Here is a 16,145-nt window from a genome sequence, read left to right as displayed (position 1 = left end):
ACACACAGGTCGAAAGAGAAGTCAACGTCAGGCTGAAATTTCTGTAATTTACAATCTCCAGCTTGTGGGCCAGAGCCAAACAGCTCTTGGCAACGAAGTGTAAACAGAGCATTGTTGCCTCCTAATCTGGGTAATTGGTCCCAAATGCTGTTGCCACTTTTCAGATCAGATGCTTTACATACTTTTTAAAGAATCTGGAACTTTTCTCCTTTGGCAGGGAAAAGTTTGGAGTGTAACTCAGTCTTTTCATCAGCACTAAGACTCCTATAAACAGCCAGGTGATTTCATTTGGGGGCTTGTAAACAGGGGAGGCTTGGGGCCTACTTGGAGAGTTCTACTCGGTATTCGTATGTTCATCCATCTATCATTTGGTCCCACATCCGAGCTGACTGTGGTGTGTTTACTTAACATGCAGAGCTTCTGCAAGTGCTGAGCAGACCGGGCCACCTCCTAGAGGATGCCAGCCAGATTTGAGAAGTTCTTATCGGTGCATTCCTTGAGGGTAATGTGCCATGACGAATTTGGCCTACTGCCAGTTGTTTTGTGACATCATCTTCAGGGCAAAGTCATGGGGTTGATGGGTGAGAGAGGACAGTATGGTGTTCTGGAAGGAGACCAGGCTTGGGGAAGACCAGGGGGCTACAGGCTGTGTGACCCTGGACAGGTAACGTAATCTCCCCGAGCCTCGGTTTTCATATCTGTAAAGTGGAGGTAATAATACATACCTTGCAAACTCATCATGAAGATTAAATGAGAAAGTGAATATAAAGGTTGGAATTCCACATATTATGATGTAAAGCATTTTTTAAACCATATTCTTTTAGCCTATTTTTCTGCTTCAACCTACACAAAGCAGGGAACACATTTTTTTTTTTTTTTTTCCCAGTGACATCTCTGGCTTGGGCTTCATTATTCCAAGAAAATATATCTTTCATTATGGGTCTTACAAGACAACGACAAAATCTGAGTTCTTGTAATTTGTTTTTCTCTTAGACATTCCTCTTTATCTGTTTCCAAACTCTTTAGTGACATGTTGTTTCTTCTAAATATTTCTAGAATGCTATTGACTTCTATACTAACTATTCCTTCGCCAAGTTTTACTTATTTAGTTCTTTTGATCTTTCCTCCCAAGTCAAATCTCTCATCCTGTCATTTTTGTACTTTTTTTCTTTGCATTCCACTCAGTTTATCTCTATCTCTTTAGCACCAAGGTATCCTACATTTGTAGCATTCCAAGTGGAAGCCCAGCAAAGACTTATTAGAGATTTGGGAAGTCAACTCCCTTCCTACTTCTGGGATAAAAAGATTAGACAAGAATGAGCTTTCTCTCCTTTGACTTTTCTCGTTAAATTTACTATTGTTATCAGAAGTTAAAAAATGGGACAATATCTCTCCCATTCATAATATCTATCAGTTTGTTTTCCAAACAACATTGTAATTGTATTTTCTCTTGGGAGGCAGTACGGCATTGTGCTTAAGTACAGAGATTCCAAAACCAGACATCCTGGGCTTCACATCCCTTTTAGAAGCAGTGTAATCTTGGGCAAGTTATATAACCTCCCTGTGCCTAGTCTTTCTCATCTGCAAAATAGAAATAATAGTATTTGCCTGGTACTGTTATGGTAAACTAAATTGAGTTAATATAGTGCTTAAAACAGTGCCTGATTATAGTATGCACTCAAGAAATGTTAGTTAATAATATTTCATCTAGGTTCTCCTTTTTAAAAAACCCTATGTATGTTGAACCGTCAATTTCCCCTCTGGGCTCTCATATGTGGTCATCTTTCCACGTACATCACTGGAAATTTGCTTCATATACTGTTCTTTCCTACTTCAGAACATTACAGGAAATATGAAATAAGACAAAACAGCAATTCCAAAAACATCTAGTTCTCTTCCCCCAGCTTATCATCTATTTGTCATTAGCTAAAGTGGGATGAAAGTTTTGTTATGAACCCAAAACACAACTGCAGTTTACCCTTAAGTTAGTGAGTCTGGGTTAGGTTTCAGAAAACCTGGTTTAAATTTTAGTTGACCCTCCTTCTACTCTCAAGTGCCAACAGAGGATTTATAGCTTCAGGTGGATACCAAATGAAATTGGTAAGTTCATCTGAGTTTTACTTTGGGTTTGTCATTTGAACGAACTCAAATTTCATGCAGCCTTAATCCTTATATTTATGGTTTTTCTGCCATTTTCACCTCAGTTGGTAAAAAAAAAAATTAAATAAAAATTGAGACATGATGTTCAGTATTTGAGCAAATTGCAATATTATAGAACATATGCATTTGTTTGTCTCAATAATAAATAATTATGAGCAAAATATATTTTTGGTAACGTGCTTTAATAAGTCAAGCTATTTTTTCAAATATTCCCCTTTATTTCATACTGTGTTTATTGGCCATGAAATTCCAAATGGACCAGATGATAATTAACAAAATTATCTATTTCTGTCAACATTTAAAGATCTACAGTGCATCATCTTTTATCCCTGGCTCAGTTAAACTGTGACTTTAAAATCAAATTTGTATAATTTAAGCTTTCTCCATTTTTACATTTCATCCCCCAGAAGTCAGAAGCCCAGACTTTAAGCTAGCTAATTTCCTCAAATTATATGCTAGAGGTTTGGGGAGATTAAAGGATAGATCTTTTATGTCAAAATGATAGGTTCACAGTTTGTGATTGATGATCGTGTACATATAAATGATATATGCCCATTAGCTAAAGGGGCCTTCAGGGATGAGAAGATTAGGCGAAAGTGAGCTTAGAGAAATTTCTAAATCCTACATTTGCAGAGATATGGGCAACATGCTTCCAGCTTTATTATAAGACAAAATAATCTTAAATAACTTACATATGGAGATTAATATATCAATGAGCTCTAAAAAGATTATTTGCCTAAAAGTGCATTTTTCACTCCAACAGTTAAGTGGAACCTTTGTAGTTACATTACTTTGAATATCTATTTTTTAATTTAATCAAGTTCTTCTGGGGTAAATTTATTTTTTCTTAAGAAATGTGCACTAGATAAAATTACTCTCAAATACTACTGATACTTTTTCATAAATTGACCACATTTTATATTATTTTAAAAATTAAAATATGAAAACACAGAAATGGCATACTTTTTTTCTTCTTCTAATCTGTGGTCCCAGAACGACTGCTCATAAAAATAAACTTGACAACATCTTTGAGAATCCCAAAGAACCCCGGTCAAGATTTGTTTGGCTGGAAAAGAAAGCAGTCTGATATTCAAAAAGTTGGCCTCCCTTAGTCAATCCCCAAAAGGGAAAAATCAGCTAATCTTAGAAAGATGGTAAATTTAAGTGATTCTGTATCCAAGTTAGTCCTCAGTCATGTTTTAAAATATAATCAAACAGTAGGGACTGGGAAAAGACATAGAAAGTTTCAAAAATAACTTAAAATAGAAAAATTGAGCATTTCTTTAAGAGGCTTTTCTGTTTCTAAATTAGAGGATGAAGAGCATCTTACTGGAAAATAGTAGCAAAATTTGTGCTCACATGACCACTTCATGGTAACAACAAAAAAAGTCAATGTATTCTATTACCGGATCATTTAAAACAGTATTAAACATCAGATTTTTGTTGGTCAAGTACTCCAGGTGTCCCTGGAACAGCAAGCCAGCTAAACCCTAAACAGCAAGCCAGCTAAATACGAACACATCCACACACAGGCTCTAACACACAACAAACAACTCGGCACGCACGCTCACACACGCATGCGCGCAAAAAACCATGTATACGAGAAACCTGACCAGGCTCCGCTCTGGGTCTTCGATAACTCTGGCATATTGTAAGCCTTGGAAAGAATTTTAATCTACATGGTTTGAAAATAGGAGCCTTTTAAATATGCTGCATACAATTTGTGATGGTCATCTCTAAAATGCTGCTCCATTATCCTTTTCCATTTGGAATGAATGAGGCTAATTAATTTCAGGCCATACTTGATGAGGTCAGCACCATACGAGGGGTGCGTGCTAGACATTGCTAATCTCTTTCAGCTGAGAGTGATGAATTAAAGATGAAGCATGCCTTTGCAGGCCTAATTTAGAATGTATATCAAAAAACCTACAGCAAATAATACTATACCCTACAACAAAGGAAAACTTGTTCTCTCAGGATCCCTGAGTTGAGTTGATTTTAAAGACATTTTCAGTCCTCTTTGGAATTCCAGCTGCGGATGGGTGAACCATATCAAGAAAATCAAGCCATCTCTCACACATGGCCATGGGGACAAAAAGTGGGATTAAAGGAAAGACAGAAAGAAAACAAAAACAAAATACAACAATCAGGGTTTGATCCCTTGTGAATTAAAATTCCACCTACACATTCGGCATTTTTTTCAGAGCTACCAGACTGACAAAGATCCCAAATTAGCAATACCTGTATTCAAGCACTGGCCACCCAGCTCTGCTGGGACATTTCAAAGCAACATGCTAAATGAGGCAGCCTGTTGTTTTTAAAGCAGATATCCTAATGAGGCTTATTAGGTTTTTCCGTGTCTCTATTTTGAAAGCCAGTAGAGATTGATCAGGTAGATAATGTGATACCTTTTATTAAGCCAAGAAAGAAATTGTAATACAGATGCCTCCAGGCCAAAATGTTCTTATAAAAGTTAATGCTAAGCCAACTTCCGAGTTGTGAAAAGGGAGGTACTTGCTGATCTAAACTCTAAAGAGAAGGAGGAATTAGTCATAATTTCTCAAAGGTAACTATTACAAGCCCCTAAGGGTGGCAAAAAAGGTGGCTCAGCCCAGAGACTAGAGAATACACCTTGCAAACAGTATTTCAGCATACCTAGCGAGAGAAATCCTGAAAGATTATTCTAATGACTGGGAATTTCCAACTGGTGGCCACTACAGCTCCTGACTTTGTATCCCAGTAGCCCTCATTAGAACAAAGCTGCTTCAAATTAGATTCAATCTACATGCTGAATCAATCTTTCATCCCTTTGATTGCTTCTGAAAATATTTATATTTCTTAATAATGCACATTTTGTCTTGCAACTTCTGATTAAACCCAGACAGGGGGTTCCCAAAGCAGGCAATGGATGTAGAAGAGCGATTTGGGACAGGAAAAGAAAGATAAAAAACACAGGTTTTTCCCATTGAGGAACCATTAGAGAATATAAATGTAGCAATTTTGGTTATGTAAGCATCAGTGGAGGGTTGTAATAAATACAGATTGGAATATTATAGTGACCTAATGGAGATTACACAGTATTCTTATTATTGTGTGATTCTTCATTGCAGTTTGACTATTTGGCTGGTTAGCTTAATAGATTTTATGAAAAATGATTGTGGGAGAGATTTAGGAAGATTTCATATTACGGCCAATAATAACCCACACAAAGTATCATATCAAAAAATAAATAGTTATAATGAGACATGATCAGATGCTCTAAAGTATGTTTTTTGTTGAATAAGGAGCATAGCGTTGGGGAGATATTTGGGGGGAGTGGATTCCTGGTTTGGGGGCCAAGAGAAAAGGGGTCTTCTTTCAACCCTCTCACCAATCAGCTGGGTGACCTTATGTAAGTCACTTCTCCAGACCTCAGGTTTTTCTTCTGCTTTATCTGGGAAATAAGGGAGGTAAAGTTTTGCGTGTAAGTTTTAAATTCTATGGTTTTCTAAAGAAGCATCAGTGTCTTAAGTATTCAGTGCTCTCTGGAGGCAGAGAGGAGAAAACGGAGACCTCATCCAAGGCCGAGTGTCCCCAGTGCCAGTCTCTGAGAGATGGAAGCCACACCTTCTCAAAGTGCTTTCCATGTCACTTGTCCCCACTCACCTCCTTAGAGGTGGCTGTTGCTTTTTTTCCCTTAGAACTCATGACAGAAGGAAGCACCAAAAAACAATGCCCATAGTTTCATTTGACCCAACCACCCCACTTTATAGATGAAGAAAATAAAGGCCAAAGAAGTTGTGATCACATACTTAGTAACTGGTAAAGCTAGAATTTAAACCTAGGCCCCCTTATTTCCAAACTAGAGTCTATTCTGCTATGACACACTGCCTCAGAGTTGGAGGGATTTTTGTATTCCAAAAATAAGTGGGATTTCTTGTGACCAGTCAGTACAATTGAAGACTCCTTGCAATTGGAAACAGGAACATCGGCTAGGGCAGTGGCTTTGAATGTAGACTTCCTGGATTTGAATAACATGTCCCCAACTTACTAGCAATGTGAGTTTCAGGCAAGTCCCTAAGCTACATATGCCTCAGTTGGCTTTTTTTCTCTTGGATAATGGAAATAATAACAGTATCTACCTCAAAGAGTTGTACAGAGATGAAGTAAAATAACATATGTGTCTGTTTACCATAGTTCTGGTATATAGTAAGGTTAGCTGCCATTTCTATCATCATCATCTTCTTCTCCTTCATTTACATAATGACTTGGAGTGAAAAGACCCTGAAAGAAACCTAGCAGACCTAGGTATGAATTCTGACTGTGCAGCTATTGGCTCCATGGTGTCAGATAACTCTCGGGACCTCAATTTACTTAACAACAGAATGGGAATTCAAAATCCTTGTGCAGGATTTCAGTAAAAATCAAATGAGTTATGCATCTGAGATAACTTTCAAACAGGTAGAGATCTATAAAAATACAAGTGTTGATGGTTTTTATTAAAACATTATTATTCCTAGGTTGGAAAATCTCTGGATGCTTAGAGTTGGTTAGTAGATAGTAAAAGAGGTGCCATTGTTTTGTTTCTCAAACAAATCACCTTAGAAATGAGATGTATGAAACACCGTTAAATCATAAAAGAATAAGTGCATTTCCTCGATTATCATTATCATCCATTTAATCCAATCTACTGTTATCTACCTAAACTTGCAGTTCTCTCATAATTTTACCTTACCAGAGGATGAAATGATCATTAGGTCACAGGTACAAGGTTTAGAACAGGAAAATAGCAAAACCACTCTCTTCTCTGCCTTCCAAGTAAGGGAGAGAAATCTCTCAAAGTAAAGAAAACATATTTTGTGAAATATTAAACAGTAGCTTCCAAGACCTTCATCCCCTCATTAAAATACTGTCAAACTTTACTATCGACCAGCTGTCCATTGCATATGAACTTAAAAATATATTCATTATTGAGATCTAATGTGTTTAAGCTAAAGAAGCATCATGGGATGGGGCATTGTTTTCTGAGTGGGATTATTAAAGACTTGGGGCCTAAAGGTGTATGTCTATTTTAAAAAGAAATTTTCTGATTGCAGATAACTTCTCAATTTGATTTAGTGTCGAACGATAGTGATGGGGTTGATAAGTGAGCATTCATCGGTAATTCATCTTGTGCTGGTAGAAATTTACAGCAAAGCAGTGCTTTCCCAACAGTGACAAGCCCTATTAATCTTCTTCAGACACATTTCAATAGGTGTTCCCATCTGCAGCCAACATCTAAACACTCTGGCTTCACTGGTGACTTGAAGACACCTTCATTTCAAGTTACACTAGTGAAAATGTGATACTAGATTGTACTCTATTTTTTAACCTAATTCTCTCTCTTCATTCAATTAGCTTTTCTTGCCTGGATTTTCTGCTCACGTGTAACATCATTTCCCAGGGAGAGCTCTCAAAGACTTGGTTTCTTAGAGATGCACAATCTCCCCCAAGGTTAACAACCAACAACTTTTTTACAAATTAAAATTGCATAGATTCCAGTTCTAACAGTCACTGGCCCCTGACTGCATATGTCCCTAGAAAGTAGAACCTGCTCAAATAAAGGCCGTCTGTGCATTGAGGGGCTTAGGAAAAGGGTATTTGTGTTCATATTCGGAATGCAATTTATTATCCTGAACTATGATGTTTAATTTCAGTGAAGGGGAATGCTGGAAAAAGGAGAGGCAAGTAGGAAAGGAGGGTGGTGAAAAAGAAGCCCAGTGTTTAAATACCCACATGCACTCAACATAGTCAGTCCGTAGGATAAAACCCCTCTCCTTTTCCTTTGCATCTGCTCGAGGACCTCCCCTTAGAGAAGAAAATACAATAATCACTTTAGGAATAGATTATTTCACTCAAATTGCCTTTATTCTACAAGCAACATGCTCTCTCTGGCTGCAAGGTTAGTCTAGGTGAAAAATATGGAGGGGGTATTTGATTTTGGATTGTACCTAAGTGCTTTTTTGTGCCATTTTCAACCTCATAATGGGTTTGGTCTTGCAAAGAAATAGGATTTGAACAGCATTTTTCTTGTGCACTTTAGAAATCTTTCCAAAGGGAAAACTCTCTGACACATTCTTATTTTGGAAAGGTTAGATACATCTGCATAATAAATAGAATTTTGTAACTTCATTGAACTTTTTTGTCCATATATGATCTGAAATGTATGTTACTAGTATATGTGTATGTATATGTATGTATGTATATATATGATAAAGATATGCATTCTCAAAAAGGTCTCCTTTCCTCACATAAATTATTTTCCACAATGATCATTTGAGTTTGTTATAGATCTCAATAACCTTATTGTAGGTGGCAAGTTTAAATGTACCATATTAATAACTTGTTATCCAAGACAAATTAAGCTCTTATGTGTCAAAAGCACTCCGCACTGGATTATCTACAAGACAAGTATTTATTGAATAAATGTTGAATCCAATTTCATTTTAATGTGACTGACTGTATGTTTCAGCCTCTTAGGCTGGAGATAAAAACACTCAGACCCATAACTGTGTTGCAACATTACACCTAACTTGTCTATTTCTATTATTGTCTCCTAACTTAGAATAGGGAAAGAAGTCTTTTTTTTTTTTTTTTTTTTTTTGGTTGTTGTTGTTCTGAAGAGCAAGGGGAGAGATAGAAAAACGGCTGGCATTCAGCCTAAAGAGAAATCATTGAAACAAATTAATCCTATGCTGTTTAAATTGACATGGTAATCCATCATCAGAGAAGGCAAACTCTGAAAGCAATCTAGAATCTGCCCTGCTCTTTCCCTGGCCCTGGAGGCACAAAGACAGATAGTAAAGAAGGAGGGGGGAATCATAAAATTTAGGAATGCCTTAGAAAATCATAAAATTGGTTATATTAGCTCTCACTGTCCTGCCCCTGAAACCTCCTTTGGAAAGGAGAGGTTGACTTTCAACAGTTGCTTTTCAAAGTGCACCTCTAAGGGGTAGGTCACCTGCTGTCCAGCTCCCAAAGTTGGCCTCCTTCTCCAGGCTGCCAGGCTGCTGACCACAGTCTAACCACTGTCTGCCTCGAGTTTAAAAAGTAGACCAACTGGGAGTTTTGGCAGGACCCACAGTTACACAGAAACTTTCCCAAAAGTGGTAAGGGGCCTCCTAGGTGGGGTTTTCGTTGTTGTTTTGGTTTTTTGTTAGGGGAGAGTGAGAGGAAATCTTTTTTCTTCTTTTTTTCTCCTATAACCATCTTGTTTTGCACTTGAAAAAAGCATGTTATTGTCATTTTTAAAGTAAAACTTTTGTTAACATCCCTATAAACTGAGGCCAACCATCATGCCCTGTCCTTATCTGTGTCTTTTATTTTGGAGGTTTATTTTTCAAATCTTCCTTCACTTTAATAAGCCTGTGATGATATATTGTTAAAACTTGCTTAAAATTTAAAAATGTATATATAAAAGTGAAGTGGCCCATCTTGGTAGATAGTTAAGATGAAAAAACCCTTATTAAGAGCTCCATTGTAAAAACAATATGCATATATTTCCAACATACTGAATCCTAAGTTTTTTTTTTCTTTTTGGCTTATATAGGTATTGCTGTTTTTGTTTTTGTGTGAGAGGGTGAAGAAGCTCACCTCTTCATTACCGCCTAGACATATGAATCTGAATGCAGAAATTAATATTATTTTTCAATTTAACAATGCATTAAGCTATAAAGGCAAGACAATTTGAAAAAATTTTTTAATCTCAGAAAACTACTCTGTTAGCCATAGACAGTATATGAAGACAAAAACCCAGATACTTTGGTGCCTAAGGCAAGAAGGTAGAAGGACAGGAATATAAACCATACCCAAAAGCTGCCCTATTTAAATTTATCTAGAATAGAGTTTCTTCTAGTTCATTAAGAAAACTTTATATGTTCCTGAAACTTCATAGTAAACATCATGCCTCTTTTCTATAATTAGAATTTTTATTCACTGGTTTTTAAAATAGGGTGAATAATTCTTGCATACCGACTTACGTTTTTTTAAAGTATGTAAGCATAAAAGACAAATTAAAGGCATTTCCAGGGGAAATAGGAAGAGAGTTAAAGGTTCTTATATAAAATATTCATCCACAGCCATACCAGTTGCAATTTTAAGAGCTGTTAAGAAAGAATAGGTTTAGGTGTTTGTAAGTGTGTTTGGTTTTACTAGAATCTGGGAAATTTAAATAGTAGCTCTTCGATAACTGAACATTCAATTGCATTTTCCATAAAAGATCTGATGATGCCTTTGAATTTATTTTCAATTTATAAACAATATAGACTTCAGCAAAACAATATATGATTTTAAAAGCCATTAAGTTAACCAAAATCATATGAAAAAAATCAATGAGTAAACAAGCATAGGTCTTGGAGACCATGAAGAAAAATATCTTTTTAACTCCACCTCCCACTGCTTAAATTTAACAATGCTAGCTTCTTTCTAATTGTATGTCAATATGGCAACAAAGTATATGCAAAATGAAAATTTGCAACCCAACTTTTGGAGCAAATAAATAAGTTCTTAACATACATTCTGCAAAGAAATAGGGTTGCCTCATTTTTTAACTTCTCCCTGACACGTGATGTGATTTGTTCCTGTCAAAAATACCCAAGGTGACATTTTTCACTGAAGTCAACATTACCATGCTTTTATGTTTTCACTTTTGCTTTAAACAATTTTAAGTGATATTATCTCGATCAATTTACCTCAGTCAAGCACATCGTAATCTCTTTGGTAACGTTAATTAATTCATTATAAATTGTAATGGACAGTTAGGAAAAGTACCTTTCTCTATCCTGCATTCAAAATTAAAAGACTAGTGTAAATTTTATTTAAATGTTACACTTGGTAAACTCTCAAGCTGATACTTCCTATGGTCAACAAGCTGAATATTATGTCAAACAGCCGCCTCTTTATTTTGCACGGAAGTCCTTTTTTTTAATGTGAACCTTCAGCATTTCAAGAAATCAGCCTTTTCAGAGGAGAAATGCAGTTGGTAATTAATTAAATATGTTTTCAAATTCATATATAATGTTTTTTTTATTATGGTAGTGTGTCTGTCTTTCTCCATCTACTTAATTCTCTAACCATATGCTTTATATTGAAACTGATTTTTTTTTAGCCTTCTAAAAACCAATATAATGGAAATTAGTCCTTAAATTATTTTTCTCCTTCTGAAATTCACCTGAGTTTATGGCTAAAGAAAATTAAATCAGATAAATCCTCTTTGTTGTTCTGTTTGTATTTTCTTTAAGTACACTGATGCAACTAATTAACAATATTAATTTATCTGGATATTTGCCTTACTAGCACCTTCACGTTTAAATGACTGGCACTTGATACCATTTGATTAATGCTTTTTTTGACATACCAAAAATGAACTGTCATTTTAAAGATTTCATTATCAGACTCTTGAGAAAGAGAAAAAATATAGAATCAGACAATCTTTCCTCATTCTGTCCACTTCTAAATAACAACTGGTCTCTACATGGCTTTAGAACTTTCTCACCAGGAGTTGCTTTGCAATATAATATTAAAAGCATGCATAGCCCACATCAGACTTGATGAAACGGGCAGCAAGCCCCTTATGCTATCATCTCTACCTAAGCCTATTCTCTCTTAATTCTTCAATTCATTGAAAACTAAAATAAACAGAGTAGCATAGTTGAATTTTTTTAATAAATATATTAAGCAAAAGATGCTCACCTTTTGTTTAAATGCCCTGCCAAAGCTACCAAACTGAAAATTGACATTTTTACTTTGAAGTATCTTTCTATGATTCTGCAATGCACAATAGCTTTACCATTACTAAGTTGCTTCAGCTTGTATTTCAACAATAGTGATTCCAAGGAGCTCATTCAAAACTCTTTTTTGAACTGCTTTCTGCCAGACCCCCAGCATGGACACATGAGTGACAGCCGCTATCTAGTGCTCCAGTATATGAACCTTTAATCCATCAAGGAACTTCTAACACCATAAGAATATATACACACCCATGTGCATACACCTTCATGCACATAACTATTACATAACTACCCATTAAAATGCCACCAGGTTTGAAGTCAGCAGAATATATTTTCCTAACCTCATCCAGATTTTATGGCAATAATTTGCCTACTGACAAGATTCTAAATTAGCTTTTACTTAAATAAAGTAAAATATGTATTGGGTTGGGGGGGTTAAACCGCCCTCCTGCAATCATCTATTGTTGTATACATGTTAGCAATATTTTTAAAGTGAACTGAGTGGTCAGTTAAATGGAAGAAAACATTTCACGACATTATGTTTTCTTATTCCCTAAAGTCCATCTCCATGGAGCAAGCTGCCTTGATGGATGAAACTGTTGTCTCTCTGAATGGAAACCCGCTTTCATAGGAAGGGTGGGGGTGGGGGAGGACCAGTGAAGGGCAGAGAGCTCTGAAATCCTTGCTACTAGGGTGAATTTATCCTCCCTGCCTCTCTGCCTCCCTCCCTCCCTCCCTTCCTTCCTTCCCTCTTTCCTTCCTTCCTCCCTCCCTTTTATCCACAGACCCTTTGGTATATTAGTGTAGTTAACCTTCGCTCTGGCCAAGACCAGGAAGGGTTAATGGAGACCCGGCTCCTGACAGCCTCCAGGTCAGCGATGCTCTCTCCAGCTTCCATCGCAGGAATTAGAGGATTACTGAGGAAGGAATTCGAGGCACCAATCGCCTCACACCTGAACATATCGCTCCAATCCACTGGGATTCAAATTTTTTAAAAAAATTTTCTCCCTTCTGGAAAACGGTTAATTGGATCTGCAGTTATATTTCCTGTTGCACCGAGTCGTCAAGCAGGGCAGCCTGAACTGAATTCCTCAAACTGTCAAGAAAATCGAGCAACTGGGGAAGAGGGGAAATTAAATAAATAAATAAATAAATAAATAAATAAATAAATAAATAAATAAATAAATAAATAAATAATCAATCTATCAGTTTCTTCAGGAAGAGCTGATTTTTAGGAAAAGGTCAGGAGCGGAAAAAGGGAGGAGAAACGAAAAAGATTCTTCCCTTTCCTCACCTTCCTCCCCTCCTTTCCTCCCGAAATTAGTGCCTTCTTGATTATTTGCAGCTGTTTTGAACCTCAAGGTTTGTTCACAGTAGCGAGCGCGACTCCCGCTTCCACAAGTGAAAAGCCATTTTTGCGCCAGGGCTTTCCTGCTTGAGTTTGGGGAGAAGGTTTTCCTCTCCCTCCCAGTAAACTCCCCCCAAAGCCTTGCTAACTTCAGCAAGCCCTAGAAGCCTTTACACCTCCGCCACTTTAGGCTCCTGTGCCCAGCCTTGGGGCCCCAGACCGATTTCCATCGCTGGAGTGTGGTTTGATACCCTCGAAGCTGACTTCCCGCCCTGGAGAGAACGGAGACGTCCTAGGGGCTGCGCTGGTGTAGGTCACCCTGGTTCTGCCTTCTTCGTCGGCCTCACGCTTCCTCCCACCTGCCCAAGAGCCCTGAACCTGGAATCCACTCGCCCTGCGGTCCGCAGCGGGTTCCGCCACCCGGCGGCGGCCATGGACACCGGGTGGGTGGGTGGGAGAGAGGGAGAAGCAACTAGCGGGGCTGGGCCGCTGCGTCCTCTTTGGAAACGTTAAAGGAGCTGAGGGGCCGAGGTTTATCAAGGAGAAAGTTCGAGGACGCAGCAGGTCGCGGCTCAGGGGGGAGAAAGAAATGCAACCAACTTGGGCCACACCTTTACCCCAGCAGGCTGCCTGGAGAGATGGCGCTCTGGGGGAACCTGCCGGCGTCCCCGCGCCGGGCCTGGGATCCACTCCCGTGGCCACCTGACCACTGGCACTAGCGGCGTGGAACCCGTAGCTCCCAAGCCCTCGGTCCCGCGGCGTCCCGCGCCGCTTCACCCAGCGCCGGCCCCGCAAAGCCGGACCGCGGCAGGCTCCCTGCCGCTTGCTGCGCCCTCGCGTCTCCTCCCGTCGAGGAGGGAGGGACGGAGGCCTGCGCTCGGGAGCTCCTGGCGGTGGTCTGGCCTCCCCCCTCGAGGTTTGCTCCCTCCTCTCAGCCTCGCCAAATCCCCGAAAGCCCCGGCCCCCTTCGTCACCCCGGGGGCTTCTAATCACTCCGTATCGATTTCCCTAACTCTTTTCATCCCGTTGAAGACACATCTTAAAACACTCCAGCCCAGAGTGTGCTCTGGGCTTTATCCACACTAATAAAATGATTTACCCTTCTCTCTGCGCTCTCCTCACAGAGGAAAATCGTTCGAGTCCCGGCTATTTGTGTGTGATCAGTAAATATTTAGTGCGGTGACATCCTCAGCTAGGCTTCAGATCGATTCGTGGCCCACCGGGAGGTGCGCACGGTCCGGGCGGGGCCGCACCGAGCCCGCTGAGGGGGCTCCTCCCGCCCTCGCCGCCGGCCGCTGATTTACGGCCTCTGCAACCAGCAAAGGGGGGGCGAAACCGCGCCTGGAAAATTGGCTTTTCAACCTTTTTACTTCTGACATTCAGCCACCTCCCCAGGCTCTAATTCTCGCCCCTATCTCCCTCCCGCCCCCGACCAAGGGCGCCCCGTGCGCCCCTCACGCCCTTCCAGCGGCAGTGCGCTGCGCTCGCGCCCGCGCGGCCCGGGGACCACCTATCACAGTCCTGCGCCGCGACGCGGGGAGGCCCAGGCCCCTGCTCTGGGGGTCGTCGCCTTCTGGGCGAGATGCATTCCGCCTGCCCACACCTCAGAGGACGGAGAGTGGGTGGAGAAGCCGAGAGCCGCATTCGCCGAACAAGGAGCCACTCTCCTCGTTACCTTTTCTCTGACTGTCAGTCATTTCCCCACTTCTACGGCTGGTCCTCAACGCCACTGGGGCCGGATGGCGTCGGGTGGGAATTTTACTTTCCTCGCGGAGAAGCTCTCGTTTCCTCAGAAGAGAAAAAGCGCTTCTCTTGGAGGTGTTAGAAAGGGCCCTCCAACCCTGATCTTGGCTGCCAGAGGGCTGCGGCCGCGGCAGTGGCAGTGTCCGTGTCCCCCGGCCCTCCCGGCCTCCCCCGTGCGCACACTCTTTCTTTATTTCAGGCCCGCGCCCCGGACCTAGACACCAGGCAATGGGCCCGACCAGGAGTGGGGACACAGCACGCTCTCACCCCCTCTACGGGACCCACCACCTCGGACGGCTGCATTGTCCGAGTAGGAGGATGTGAGGGATGCTAACCCCCGCGCTCCACTGCTCTTCGGCGGCCGGGGGCGCGGGCCAAAGACTCCAACGCTGTCGCCCACCTGTTAGCGGGCCTGCTCCCTTCTCACCTGGGGCCTGGGCCTCTGCAATTCCCCCGGGGCCCAGGGAGGAAGGTGAGCGACCTTGCGGGGTCCAAGCACCCCTCCCCAACGCTAGCCCCCTCGCTTTTGTCCCACACATGATTTTCTAAACCGCCTTATCTGCAGACTATATCTTTATACTAATGCATACTTAATTGGTCCGTCTTGACTGTCCATATAAAACAATTTAATTAGGGTGCTTTCTTGCTTTGGAGAGCAAAGGAAAAAAAATCTGCCCAGTGCTTATTGTATTTAGCACCAATACAGGCAGAAAATGTAGCACAAGTTTTTGGTTGAAAGAGCACCTCTGTGCCCATTGAAGGGCGTTGATCCGAAAAGACAGAAAGGACAAGTAAAATCGATTTGAAGCGACCCTCTCTGTCCCTTTCACACCATTCAGAAACTCCATTCCTTCTAGGACAAAGACCAGTGCCTTGGGAATTCTCAGGGAAAAAGAGGACTCCAGTCCCACAAGCCTAGGGCAGTTTTTAAAAATCCTCAATATTGCCCCTAAAACCCGCTCTCGGTGCTGTGTCCCCCGCGTGCGCGTTGCCCAGGCACCCCCTCGGAAGCGCTAGGCAGTATGGCTGACAACCCCCACTCCTCCGCCTGCTCGGCCTGCTGGCCAGGCCAGACCAGCCTTTTAGGGTTAGTGCAGCCCTCACCTTTGACCCCCAAGATCGGAGTGACTGCCACACTACAGAGTGCA

General features: G+C 40.7%; 1 pseudogene; it reads left to right on the top strand.

Annotated features, from left to right (window-relative positions):
* The first annotated feature begins 596 nt into the window (after positions 1–596).
* Positions 597–14,243, top strand: LOC147917673 (uncharacterized; annotated as a pseudogene).
* Positions 14,244–16,145: the final 1,902 nt, after the last annotated feature.

The sequence above is a fragment of the Ceratotherium simum genome, chromosome 3 (assembly GCF_057802395.1).
Source record: "Ceratotherium simum simum isolate JZ-2026a chromosome 3, ASM5780239v1, whole genome shotgun sequence".
NCBI classification, from domain to species: domain Eukaryota; kingdom Metazoa; phylum Chordata; class Mammalia; order Perissodactyla; family Rhinocerotidae; genus Ceratotherium; species Ceratotherium simum.
Note: the sequence above shows the minus strand (reverse complement) of the source record. Positions and strands in the feature narration are given on the sequence as shown.